The sequence below is a fragment of the Aedes albopictus genome, chromosome 2 (assembly GCF_035046485.1).
Source record: "Aedes albopictus strain Foshan chromosome 2, AalbF5, whole genome shotgun sequence".
In the NCBI taxonomy this organism is placed as follows: Eukaryota; Metazoa; Arthropoda; class Insecta; order Diptera; family Culicidae; genus Aedes; species Aedes albopictus.
This window is the reverse complement of record NC_085137.1, coordinates 265,707,544-265,721,498: the sequence shown is the minus strand read 5'-3', so window position 1 is coordinate 265,721,498 and position 13,955 is coordinate 265,707,544.

The following is a 13,955-nucleotide window of genomic DNA, read 5'->3' as shown; positions in this document are numbered from 1 at the left end:
AGGGCCACGCCGAACGGGTCTCGACACGTTCGCCGTTCCACCGCAACGCCGTCTCGATGAAAGCTGCACACTCGACGCTGACCCACACTCGGGTTGGATGAAGAGGGAGGAAGGCCAACCGATCGCCTCGTTGACCAGGTTGGGTACCACAGTTCGGTTCACGTTTATGGTAAGTTTCCAGTTCCCAAGTAGAGCGCTCAAGTAAAATTCCTCCTTTTTCCGTAAGTAATTTTGACATTTGTTTAACCGACAGCATTTTTACGAAACGATGCTGTAAGAAGGATGTGAAGAAAAGGACACTGCATACGGCGGTTGCTAGATAAATCGTTCGTTGTTCGTGTGGCGTTTCGTGGCCTTGTTGTTTACGATTTGGACTTAGAGAAATTTTGTTCGTTTCCTCAGGAAGTGTGATTGAAATTTAAACTTAATTTTTGCGCGCGTATGGGGAAAATCCAGATAGTGAGATTTCAACGCCACGGTGTCAAAATCTCGATTATTATCGAACTTTCATGTACCTCGGATTTTTCTTCGGAAATTGTTAGTATTTGGGCTATATATTCATAATCGGAAGACAAGAAAATATTTTATCGGTGAAAATTTTCCCATACATTTTGTATGGGACGTTTCTTGGTTAAAATCAGTATTTAATTAATTTTAGTATGGAAAATAGCCAAAAACTTAGATAAATCAAAATTTCCCCGATGGAATATTTTAAAACTTTCCAATTATAAAGTATAGCCAAAATACTGACTTTCTGTGAAGAAAGCTCCGAGGTACATGGAAGTTCGATAATAATCGAAATTTTGACACCGTGCAACGGAGTTCCAAGGGAAATGCTAATGAGAGACGCTGGGATTCTGAGGGAACTTTTAATGGGTGTGTGAAGAATTAGCCTAAGTTAAAATTCACAAATAAAAAGAAATTAAAAAAAAAAACAGCGAGAACTGTGGTTGGATACTAATCATAAATTCTGCAATATTGGAGTTCGGACTACGGTGGGAGGAATTCGGCTGGGACTCTGACGGTTACCTTGTGGAGTTTTAGATGAAATACGAAGTAGGACAAAGCTTCACGGGGAATTTAATGAAGATTCACGAAATATTCTCTGTGATGAATCTTTTGGCATTCCGTACGAAGGTTTTTCTTTGGGGTTTTACAGAAAGTCCTCTTGAAATTCTTCCAGATGTTCCACCGAAAAATCCACCAGAAGTTCGCAGGGGATTCTTATAAAATGTCTCAGAGATTTTCACTAGAAGTTCTACAAAAAATCCCTCCGTGAGTTCCTTCTAATTCAGGATTTATTTATTTTGTTTTTTTTATTATTTTGGGATCTTCTAGGAGTTCCTTCAGGGTTTTCTCCAGAGGTGTTTTCTAAGATTCTACCAGGAGTTTTTTCAAACTATTCTACAATAATTTCATCCGGGGTTTTTTAAGTATTTTTTATCCGGGGTTCACTCAGATATTTATTCGGAGATTGCCACAGGAATTCCTTCCGGGATCATTTCAGGAGTTCCTTCTAGGATTTCTATAGGACTTCATTCTTAGATTCGTCCTGGAGTTCTTTCAGTGATCCTTCAGGATTTCTTTCTAAGATACAACTTTTTGAGATTCATCTAGGTTTTCTCTGGACGTTTCTCATGTGAATCCTCAAAGAATTCCTTTTGTAATTCCTCTAGCTTCTTCCGGGATTCCTCCAGGAACTCCTTCTAGGTTTCCTCTAGGAGTAAATTTATGGGTTCCTCTCATAGTTTCTTCTGGTATTTCTCCAGGTTTTTCTTCTAAGATTACACCAGGGGTGGCATCAGGGACCTCTCCAAAAATTTTACCCGGGGTATCTTCCGGGAATTTTTCAAAAGTTCTTTCCGGAATTTCTTCAGATCTTCCAGACTCCTGGAAAATAAGTCAAGGTTCTTCCAGGAGTTCCTTCTAAGATTTGTCCAATAATTTCTCCAGGTTATCCTTCCGGGATTACTCCAAGAACGTCTACTGGGATTCCTTGCAGATTACATATTCTGGAATTCATTCTGGAAGTTTCTTAAATTTTGTTCATGGAAATACTCCAGAAGTTTTTTTTTTATTCTTTATGGAAGTACTCCAAGACTTGCTCTTGAGTTCCTTATAAAATTCCTCCAACAGCTTCTTAAGGAATATCTCCAGCAGTTTTGCAGGGAATATCTACACGAGCGATTTCAGAGATTCTTTCAATAGTTTCTTCCCAGATAAAAATCTGAAGACATTCCAAAAGGTTCTGGAGAAATCAATAAAAAAAAACTCGTGAAAGAATCCCTGAAAGAACTTCTAGAATAATTTCATAGGAATCTTCTGGAGGAATCTCGGAAAGAATTTCTAGAGAATTCCATGAAGGAATCTCTGAAGGAATCCCGTATGGAGTTACAGGAGTAATCCTGGAGAGAACTCCTGGAAGTTCTGAACAAATCCTAAACAAATTGCTGGAATAATATCTGAGGGAACTCTCTTAGGTATCCCAGAAAGAACTCCTGGAGCAATCCTGAATTAATTTCGAGAGAGATCTAGGATGGAATTTCTGGAGGAATCCCAAGCAGAAATTCTGAGGGAATCCCAGAGCAATTCTCGTAGGGATCTCGGAACGAATTCCTGGAATTCAGAAAGATTTCATAATAAAATGGTAAATGACTAATTTTTTACCAGGAATAGTGTATTACGTAAAGCTAATACTATACAAATTTCATCAAAATCGGTTGAATATTGGTGGAGATATCGTTGAAACAAGAATTTTGCCATTTGAGAAGTTTGAGCAAACGGGCGTTTTAAAAAATATCACTTCTTCATCGTTATAGCTCTAGATTCAAAAATACTGAATCGATTTCAATCAAAACTGTTCTGTATGTAAAGTATACATGTAGAAATATTGTGTAAAAATTTCATTCAATTTAATTTAGCCGTAATAAAGTTATAGCCGTATATGTGGCACAAAGTCACAATAAGCAAAAATGTTTTTTTTTGTATCGTGACATTCACACAGTTATAACTTGAAAAGTTTTCAAGCAATTTGGCTAAGAACAGTTTTTATAATGGTCAGTTTCAAATGCTAATAAAAATCGGAACAGTCATGACAGTTGTACCAACAAAATAGTAGGTACACACGGAATAAAATGGTTAAAATGTACCTAAACTATGCACTATGGGCCAGAAATCAAAATTTCGCGACAAAATTCAAAAAAGTTGTTTTTTTTTAAGATGAATCAATTTTCATATATGTGTGATTAATTGGGCTATGTTTGATTGTATACCGACTGATTTTTTTGATATGTAACAAAATTGTATCGTTTTTTGTATGGGGAAGCTTCTTATAAGTGAAAATTTTCGTTAAGTTTTAATTACAATTTTACAATGTTTACTCAAATTGTACAGTTTATTTGCCAATTTGTTCAAAATGTAGAAGTATTCGACCGTATTCGACATGCAACCGATCTAGGAAGCTAGTTGAGACTCTTATTTTTCGAATGCTATCGGACTTTTTTGCGGGAATTTGTGGGAAACCAATATATAATGATTTAAGCGCATACGTTAATTTTACAATGTTTTACGCTGTGCTTTAATAATCATCCACTCTTAGATAGACTTTTGCCATTACGACGCAATCCCTTTATCGCTTGCGAAACAATACACATAGCAACATACTACTTTTATCCTGGCAGGTTTCGTTTCAGGTAAGACTGTGATTGTAGACGTTTCAATCAATATCACACACTTACTCAAAGTGCAAAGTTTCGGTACATCAATTCGTGTGGACGGTTGTTAAGGTCCCTCGGAGGTACAAATGCGATGAGCAATACAGTTTTTCTTTGTTTTTGAGCAATATTTGAACCAAAATTGGTTTTTGTGGGGGCCCAGGGCCTCCACGGTCCCCCCTTAGATCCAGCCCTGTATATAGATGTCATATATGTATACTTTCTGGTGAAAAAAAACGCTGCTCAGGTGTTTCAGATGTCCGGCATTTGGCAGAATGAATCAATTATGGCAGAATTATGATCAAAAAAATTCAGAGACCTCTTTTCACATTCTAACTGCCAATTTGATCATCATTAATTTTTCCTTCATCCTTCCTCCAATCATTGACTATTCTTTCTTATTTTACAATTCAGGGATTAATTGGCGTTAAAACTTCAATATTTTATCACAGATTTTTCCTCCTTTTAATCAAAGGGGATTATTTTGAGTTATACTGACGTGGTGAACAGTGGCACGATCGTTTCTTCTTCAGCCATACGGCATTCAGCCAAATGACGTTCGGCCAAATGACTTGGAGTCGATATTTGAACAATAAACTGTGTTCGCTATTCGATCATATGCACAAGTGGGATGGATATACATTTGCGATTAGGGATGGATATTGTATTTCCGATTAGGAAAAGATTTGATTTTCTTTATAATATTGAAAATGCCGTGTCATTGATAGGCTCGGCAGCCTAGGGGCAAGACACTGTAAAATCCGGAGCAACTCTGAGCAATCCTGAGTAACTCTTTTTGTTCGAATCCATTCAGAAACGTCTCTACGAAGCGGAAAATCAGGCAAGACTGCTCGATTTTTCACTGGTATCAGGCAACACTTCAGGAAAACCAGAGTGATCCAGAGCAATCCAGAGGAATTCTGAGCAACAATTCGATAACAGAGTTACTCTCGCTGTATCTGTCCTGCCCCTAGTCGGTAGCTAAGTCGGTAAAGCACTTGTGTAGCATATAAGGGTTGTGAGTTTAAATCTCACTTGAGCTGTGGATTTGATCCTAATTTCACTAATAATGTATCCTTCTGTACATATGTATGTACATTGAGTTTATTTGAGTTTCTAATTTGCACATTGAGTAAGTCCGTGGTCTTGATTTTAAAAGCTTATAATCACATATATATTTGTAACAAAACCTTCCAGAATGAAAATTGTTTGTTGCTTTGTATATTGTTCCGCAAGTCATAAAGTCATGGCGTCGTAATGGCAAGAGTGGATGATTATTGAAGCACAGCGTGAAATATTGTAAAATTTAAGCAAGCACTCAAATCACTCTAACTTGGCTTCCCGCAAATTCCCGCAAAAAAGTCCGGCAGCATTCGAAAAAGAAGAGTCCAGACTAGCATTCTAGACCGGTTGCATGTCGAATACGGTCGAATACTTCTACTTTTTGAACACATTGGCAAATAAACCGTAAAATTTGAGTAAATATTGTAAAATTCATTTTTAAACTTAAAAGCACCGCAATTTGTGCATCAATTATGCAAAATATACTAAATTTACTTTTAGGAAATGTATGCGTTATATTTTTTAATCTCATTTTTCACCACAAATCACATTTTTCTTAATATTGGTTAAAATCGAGAATTTTCGCTCATAAGAAATTTCTCCATTCAAAAAACGATACAATTTTGTTACAAATCGAAAAAAATCAGTCAGTATATAATCAAACATAGCCCAAACAGTCATACAAATATGAAAATTGATTGATCTTAGAAAAACAACTTTTTTGACTTTTGTCGCGAAATTTTGATTTCTGGCCCATAGTGCTATGCCTTGAAGCGATTTGAGTTTTGAATACTAGAAAAACGTATTGAACCGATTTTAAGATTTTTTTACCAGTTTATTGATACTCTGTTAAGAACTTCGAGTCAAATTTTCAGCCGTCTTGACGAGTTACATCAAAATTATAGCCTTTACAATTTTTAAAACGGATGAAAAAATTTGCTAAAATCTTATTTTATGATATTAACAATATCTGCGCCAATACCAAACTAAATTTGTTGTCATTGTTATGGTATTAGCTACACATTATATATTATTCCTGATCAAAAAAATATTTGATTTTGTGAACGCAATCAAAAGCTATACATTATTTTCTGTGTCCAAATTCCATCGAATACAGTCTTTACTTCTCATGGTTCTAGTGCACCATAGAACATTTTATTCAACAAACGAAATAAAATGATTATGATGCAACAGTTTTTAAAATCATTGTCTCCTCATCGGCTAAACTCAAATGCTATTACTTTTTTCAATAGTCGAACTATTTATAAACAATTCAGTTTTGGGGTGTCTTTATAAATTTTTAAACTCCGTAACGACAAATTATTCAACCTCAAGAAATTCAATCTCGTGTTCAGATGCAGCCATGCTGGGGGACGACGGAGCACACATTATAGAGCGACACGGCTAAATACTAATGCACACTGTGAACGCGCAGGCGCGAAAGAAGAAACACAAAGAAAGAGAAATGTCCCTTTTACTCACGGAATAATACATCGACATATTATTCCGTACGGAAAATCAACAACATGACTGACAGCATCGCATGACAGTGCCATCTGTTGGCAAATCTTTCTGGCTGTGAATTACTTATCAACTGCGAACGCCTAAGAAATTTTGATTGCAAAAGTTTTACGTGAGCATTACTTGTCCTATCCTTTTACACAGTACTTATCAAGTGGAAACTAGCCATTAGAAAAAAACTACTTCCTTGCGATCCGCTTTTGTTGAAGGTATATTTAAGACTGATAGAAATTCTTACATTGGGATTCCTTATACAGGGTGTTTGTTTCCGGACTTTAAATAATTTGAGGGCAGATAGGCCTTAATGAGATATGAAAAAGTGCCTAAGGAACATGGGGTCGCAAATCACTGCTAAGTGAGTTATTCAAAATTCTATGATTTTTAACATGCAAAACTTCAGAAAATTGTATCTCAGCTATCTTTGATCAAAATCTCAATCTTTTTGCATGAATTGAAAGCCTGAACCATTGTGCTGTTATGCTTCTTGGACAAAAACTCGATCTAAAGTGATTAACATGCCTAAATTTTGGAAAGTTTGCGGCAAAAGCCGAAAAAAATGCTCTTTTTTTAGGTATTTTTGTTGTTATTTAATGAAAACACGTAGTAAAGTAGAAAAGTGATATTCTACAAAAGATTGTTTATGTTGTTTTCTACCAAACTCTCTTTGGGACCAACATTGAATTTTTTGTAGTTTGGCCACAATAATTAATTCAAAGTTAGGTAAGAAACTCATCGAATTGCGAAAAACATCGCCCCGATTTCATTCAACCGTGCTTTGGCAGCACTTCCCGTTCGTGTGCTTGCTGTTTACTCTCCCAACAGCAGGCAAGAGAAACTATTGCAGCGCACATGAATAGCCAAACATTGCCACACAACCAACCAACTCGTCCTGATTGGTGTTATGTTTGGTCGTGCATAACAAACATTGCACCAATCTGGGCGAGTTGGTCGTTCGGGTGGAGAGCCGGAGAAGTTTGTAGCCACGACCATGCCTCTGTTATTGTTGATGTGGGGAATGCGCACAGTTTAAAGCAGCGCATCGAATTTCCGCTATGGCGCAAAGCAATGCGGAGGTTGCGAACGAGAGGACGCGCGCAAGATTTTTAAATCATTGATATGCTAGTAGCGATACTAATGTTGGTCGCCGAGAGCAAGACGAGCTGCGTGGTGTTTAAATTCCTTTGCCGAGTTGGGTTTCCTTGCACTCGCAGTCAAACTGCGGTGCTATTCAGATGGGGTGGGGTTATGCTGACGAAGTCAGATATTATTTTATTGATTTTAAATAAGTAATTCAATAAATAATTCCATAATTAATTACAACATTATTGTATGCTAATTTGCTAAATAAGCTGTGATTAATCTTTTTTCTGGCATTACGTGCCATCGGGTACACAGTCTGTTCTGTACTATTTAAGGTATGAATGGGTGATATTAAGGTGGATTATTGCGGGAAGTTGGGGTTTTTAAATAAATGTCTGAGAACTTTAGAAGATATTGGGGGCATTGTGAGGGAAGTTGGGTCCTTTAAATAAGTGTTCGGTAATTTTAGGTGATATTGGGGGGCATTCTGAGGGAAGTCGGTTCTTCCCAATAAGTGTTCGGTAATTTAAGCATGCGCGTAACTACAGCATATTTGGCCCCTCAGCTCCAATGTCATGCACGCTGCCCGTAGTGCACGACAAGCGAGCACGGCATTGGAGCTGAGGGGTCAAATGCGCAGTAATTACGCGCATGCATTTTAGGTGTTATTGGGAGGCATTCCGAGGAAAGTTGGGTCCTCCCAATAAGTTGTCGGTAATTTTAGGTGATATTGCGAGACATTCTAAGAAAAGCTGGGTCCTCCCAATAAGTGTTCGGTAATTTTAGGTGATATTGGAAGGCATTCTGAGGGAAGTCGGTTCCTCCCAATAAGTGTTCGGTAATTTTAGGTGATATTGGGAGACATTCTTAGGGAAGTTGGGTCCTCCCAATAATTGTTCGGTAATTTTAAGTGATATTGGGGGACATTCTTGGGGAAGTTGGGTCCTCCCAATAAGTTGTCGGAAATTTTAGGTGGTATTGCGAGACATTCTAAGAAAAGCTGGGTCCTCCCAATAAGTTGTCGGTAATTTTAGGTGATATTGCGAGACATTCTAAGAAAAGCTGGGTCCTCCCAATATGTGTTCGGTAATTTTAGGTGATATTGGAAGGCATTCTGAGAGAAGTCGGTTCCTCCCAATAAGTGTTCGGTAATTTTAGGTGATATTGGGAGACATTCTTAGGGAAGTTGGGTCCTCCCAATAATTGTTCGGTAATTTTAAGTGATATTGGGGGACATTCTTAGGGAAGTTGGGTCCTCCCAATAAGTTGTCGGTAATTTTAGGTGATATTGCGAGACATTCTAAGAAAAGCTGGGTCCTCCCAATAAGTGTTCGGTAATTTTAGGTGATATTGGAAGGCATTCTGAGGGAAGTCGGTTCCTCCCAATAAGTGTTCGGTAATTTTAGGAGTTATTGGGGAGCATTCTGAGTGAAGTCGGTTCCTCCCAATAAGTGTTCGTTAATTTCAGGTGATATTGGGGAGCATTCTGAGGGAAGTCGATTCCTCCCAATAAGTGTTCGGTAATTTTAGGTGATATTGGAAGGCATTCTGAGGGAAGTCGGTTCCTCCCAATAAGTGTTCGGTAATTTCAGGTGATATTGGAAGGCATTCTGAGGGAAGTCGGTTCCTCCCAATAAGTGTTCGGTAATTTTAGGTGATATTGGGAGACATTCTTAGGGAAGTTGGGTCCTCCCAATAATTGTTCGGTAATTTTAAGTGATATTGGGGGACATTCTTGGGGAAGTTGGGTCCTCCCAATAAGTTGTCGGAAATTTTAGGTGGTATTGCGAGACATTCTAAGAAAAGCTGGGTCCTCCCAATAAGTTGTCGGTAATTTTAGGTGATATTGCGAGACATTCTAAGAAAAGCTGGGTCCTCCCAATAAGTGTTCGGTAATTTTAGGTGTTATTGGGAGGCATTCTGAGGAAAGTTGGTTCCTCCCAATAATTGTTCGGTAATTTTAAGTGATATTGGGGAACATTCTTAGGGAAGTTGGGTCCTCCCAATAAGTAGTCGGTAATTTTAGGTGTTATTGGGAGGCATTTTGAGGAAAGTTGGTTCCTCCCAATAATTGTTCGGTAATTTTAAGTGATATTGGGGAACATTCTTAGGGAAGTTGGGTCCTCCCAATAAGTAGTCGGTAATTTTAGGTGTTATTGGGAGGCATTCTGAGGAAAGTTGGTTCCTCCCAATAATTGTTCGGTAATTTTAAGTGATATTGGGGAACATTCTTAGGGAAGTTGGGTCCTCCCAATAAGTAGTCGGTAATTTTAGGTGTTATTGGGAGGCATTCTGAGGGAAGTCGGTTCCTCCCAATAAGTTGTCGGTAATTTTAGGTGATATTGCGAGACATTCTAAGAAAAGCTGGGTCCTCCCAATAAGTGTTCGGTAATTTTAGGTGATATTGGGAGACATTCTTAGGGAAGTTGGGTCCTCCCAATAAGTGTTCGGTAATTTTAGGTGTTATTGGGAGGCATTCTGAGGAAAGTTGGTTCCTCCCAATAATTGTTCGGTAATTTTAAGTGATATTGGGGGACATTCTTGTGGAAGTTGGGTCCTCCCAATTAAGTAGTCGGTAATTTTAGGTGTTATTGGGAGGCATTCTGAGGGAAGTCGGTTCCTCCCAATAAGTTGTCGGTAATTTTAGGTGATATTGCGAGACATTCTTAGGAAAGATGGGTCCTCCTAATAAGTGTTCGGTAATTTTAGGTGATATTGGAAGGCATTCTGAGGGAAGTCGGTTCCTCCCAATAAGTGTTCGGTAATTTTAGGTGATATTGGGAGACATTCTAAGGGAAGCTGGGTCCTCCCAATAAGTGTTCGGTAATTTTAGGTGTTATTGGGAGGCATTCTGAGGGAAGTCGGTTCCTCCCAATAAGTGTTCGGTAATTTTAGGTGATATTGGGAGACATGCTAAGGGAAGCTGGGTCCTCCCAATAAGTGTTCGGTAATTTTAGGTGTTATTGGGAGGCATTCTGAGGGAAGTCGGTTCCTCCCAATAAGTTGTCGGTAATTTTAGGTGATATTGCGAGACATTCTTAGGAAAGATGGGTCCTCCTAATAAGTGTTCGGTAATTTTAGGTGATATTGGAAGGCATTCTAAGGGAAGTCGGTTCCTCCCAATAAGTGTTCGGTAATTTTAGGAGTTATTGGGGAGCATTCTGAGTGAAGTCAGTTCCCCCCAATAAGTGTTCGGTAATTTTAGGTGATATTGGGAGACATTCTAAGGGAAGTCGGTTCCTCCCAATAAGTGTTCGGTAATTTTAGGAGTAATTGGGGAGCATTCTGAGTGAAGTCAGTTCCTCCCAATAAGTGTTCGGTAATTTTAGGTGATATTGGCAGACATTCTAAGGGAAGTCGGTTCCTCCCAATAAGTGTTCGGTAATTTTAGGAGTTATTGGGGAGCATTCTGAGTGAAGTCAGTTCCTCTCAATAAGTGTTCGGTAATTTTAGGTGATATTGGCAGACATTCTGAGGGAAGTTGGTTCCTCCCAATAAGTGTTCGGTAATTTAAGGTGATGTTGGGAAGCATTCTGAGGGAAGTCGGTTCCTCCCAATAAGTGTTCGGTAATATTAGGTGATATTGGGAGACATTCTAAGGGAAGCTGGGTCCTCCCAATAAGTGTTCGGTAATTTTAGGTGATATTAGGGGGCATTCTTAAGACAGTTGGGTCCTCCCAATAAGTGTTCGGTAATTTTAGGTGATATTGGGGGGCATTCTAAGGGAAGCCGGGTCCTCCCAATAAGTGTTCGGTAATTTTAGGTGTTATTGGGAGGCATTCTGAGGGAAGTCGGTTCCTCCCAATAAGTGTTCGGTAATTTTAGGTGATATTGGGAGACATTCTAAGGGAAGCTGGGTCCTCCCAATAAGTGTTCGGTAATTTTAGGTGTTATTGGGAGGCATTCTGAGGGAAGTCGGTTCCTCCCAATAAGTGTTCGGTAATTTTAGGTGATATTGGGAGACATTCTAAGGGAAGCTGGGTCCTCTTAATAAGTGTTCGGTAATTTTAGGTGATATTAGGGGGCATTCTTAAGACAGTTGGATCCTCCCAATAAGTGTTCGGTAATTTTAGGTGATATTGGGGGGCATTCTAAGGGAAGCCGGGTCCTCCCAATAAGTGTTCGGTAATTTTAGGTGATATTGGGAGACATTCTAAGGGAAGCTGGGTCCTTCCAATAAGTGTTCGGTAATTTAAGGTGTTATTGGGAGGCATTCTGAGGGAAGTCGGTTCCTCCCAATAAGTTGTCGGGAATTTTAGGTGATATTGCGAGACATTCTAAGGAAAGATGTGTCCTCCTAATAAGTGCTCGTTAATTTTAGGTGATATTGGAAGGCATTCTGAGGGAAGTCGGTTCCACCCAATAAGTGTTCGGTAATTTCAGGTGATATTAGGGGGCATTCTTAAGACAGTTGGGTCCACCCAATAAGTGTTCGGTAAATTTAGGTGATATTGGAGGGCATTCTGAGGGAAGTCGGTTCCTCCCAATAAGTGTTCGGTAATTTGAGATGATATTGAGGAGCATTCTGAGGGAAGTCGGTTCCTCCCAATAAGTGTTCGGTAATTTTAGGTGATATTGGGAAGCATTCTGAGGGAAGTCGGTTCCTCCCAATAAGTGTTCGGTAATTTTAGATGATATTGGGGAGCATTCTGAGGGAAGTCGGTTCCTCCCAATAAGTGTTCGGTAATTTAGGTGATATTGGGGGGTATTCTCAGGAAAATTGGGTCCTCCCAATTAGTGTTCGGTAATTTTAGGTGATATTGGGGGGCATTTTGAGGGAAGTCGATTCCTCCCAATAAGTGTTCGGTAATTTCAGCATTCTGAGGGAAGTCGGTTCCTCCCAATAAGTGTTCGGTAATTTTAGGTGATATTGGGGGACATTCTGAGGGAAGTCGGTTCCTCCCAATAAGTGTTCAGTAATTTCAGGTGATATTGGGGAGCATTCTGAGGGAAGTCGGTTCCTCCTAATAAGTGTTCGGTAATTTTAGGTGATATTGGGGGTTATTCTAAGGGAAGTCGGTTCCTTCCAATAAGTGTTCGGTAATTTTAGCATGCGCGTAACTACAGCATATTTGGCCCCTCAGCTCCAATGTCATGCACGCTGCCCGTAGTGCACGACAAGCGAGCACGGCATTGGAGCTGAGGGGTCAAATGCGCAGTAATGACCCGCATGAATTTTAGGTGTTATTGGGAGACATTCTAAGGAAAGCTGGGTCCTCCCAATAAGTGTTCGGTAATTTTAGGTGTTATTGGGAGGCATTCTGAGTGAAGTCAGTTCCTCCCAATAAGTGTTCGGTAATTTTAGGTGATATTGGCAGACATTCTAAGGGAAGTCGGTTCCTCCCAATAAGTGTTCGGTAATTTTAGGAGTTATTGGGGAGCATTCTGAGTGAAGTCAGTTCCTCCCAATAAGTGTTTGGTAATTTTAGGTGATATTGGGAGACATTCTAAGGGAAGTCGGTTCCTCCCAATAAGTGTTCGGTAATTTTAGGAGTAATTGGGGAGCATTCTGAGTGAAGTCAGTTCCTCCCAATAAGTGTTCGGTAATTTTAGGTGATATTGGCAGACATTCTAATGGAAGTCGGTTCCTCCCAATAAATGTTCGGTAATTTTAGGAGTTATTGGGAAGCATTCTGAGTGAAGTCAGTTCCTCCCAATAAGTGTTCGGTAATTTTAGGTGATATTGGCAGACATTCTAAGGGAAGTTGGTTCCTCCCAATAAGTGTTCGGTAATTTAAGGTGATGTTGGGAAGCATTCTGAGGGAAGTCGGTTCCTCCCAATAAGTGTTCGGTAATATTAGATGATATTGGGAGACATTCTAAGGGAAGCTGGGTCCTCCCAATAAGTGTTCGGTAATTTTAGGTGATATAAGGGGGCATTCTTAAGACAGTTGGGTCCTCCCAATAAGTGTTCGGTAATTTTAGGTGATATTGGGGGGCATTCTAAGGGAAGCCGGGTCCTCCCAATAAGTGTTCGGTAATTTTAGGTGATATTGGGAGACATTCTAAGGGAAGCTGGGTCCTCCCAATAAGTGTTCGGTAATTTTAGGTGTTATTGGGAGGCATTCTGAGGGAAGTCGGTTCCTCCCAATAAGTGTTCGGTAATTTTAGGTGATATTGGGAGACATTCTAAGGGAAGCTGGGTCCTCTTAATAAGTGTTCGGTAATTTAAGGTGATATTAGGGGGCATTCTTAAGACAGTTGGATCCTCCCAATATGTGTTCGGTAATTTTAGGTGAAATTGGGAGGCATTCTGAGGAAAGTTGGTTCCTCCCAATAATTGTTCGGTAATTTTAAGTGATATTGGGGAACATTCTTAGGGAAGTTGGGTCCTCCCAATAAGTAGTCGGTAATTTTAGGTGTTATTGGGAGGCATTTTGAGGAAAGTTGGTTCCTCCCAATAATTGTTCGGTAATTTTAAGTGATATTGGGGAACATTCTTAGGGAAGTTGGGTCCTCCCAATAAGTAGTCGGTAATTTTAGGTGTTATTGGGAGGCATTCTGAGGAAAGTTGGTTCCTCCCAATAATTGTTCGGTAATTTTAAGTGATATTGGGGAACATTCTTAGGGAAGTTGGGT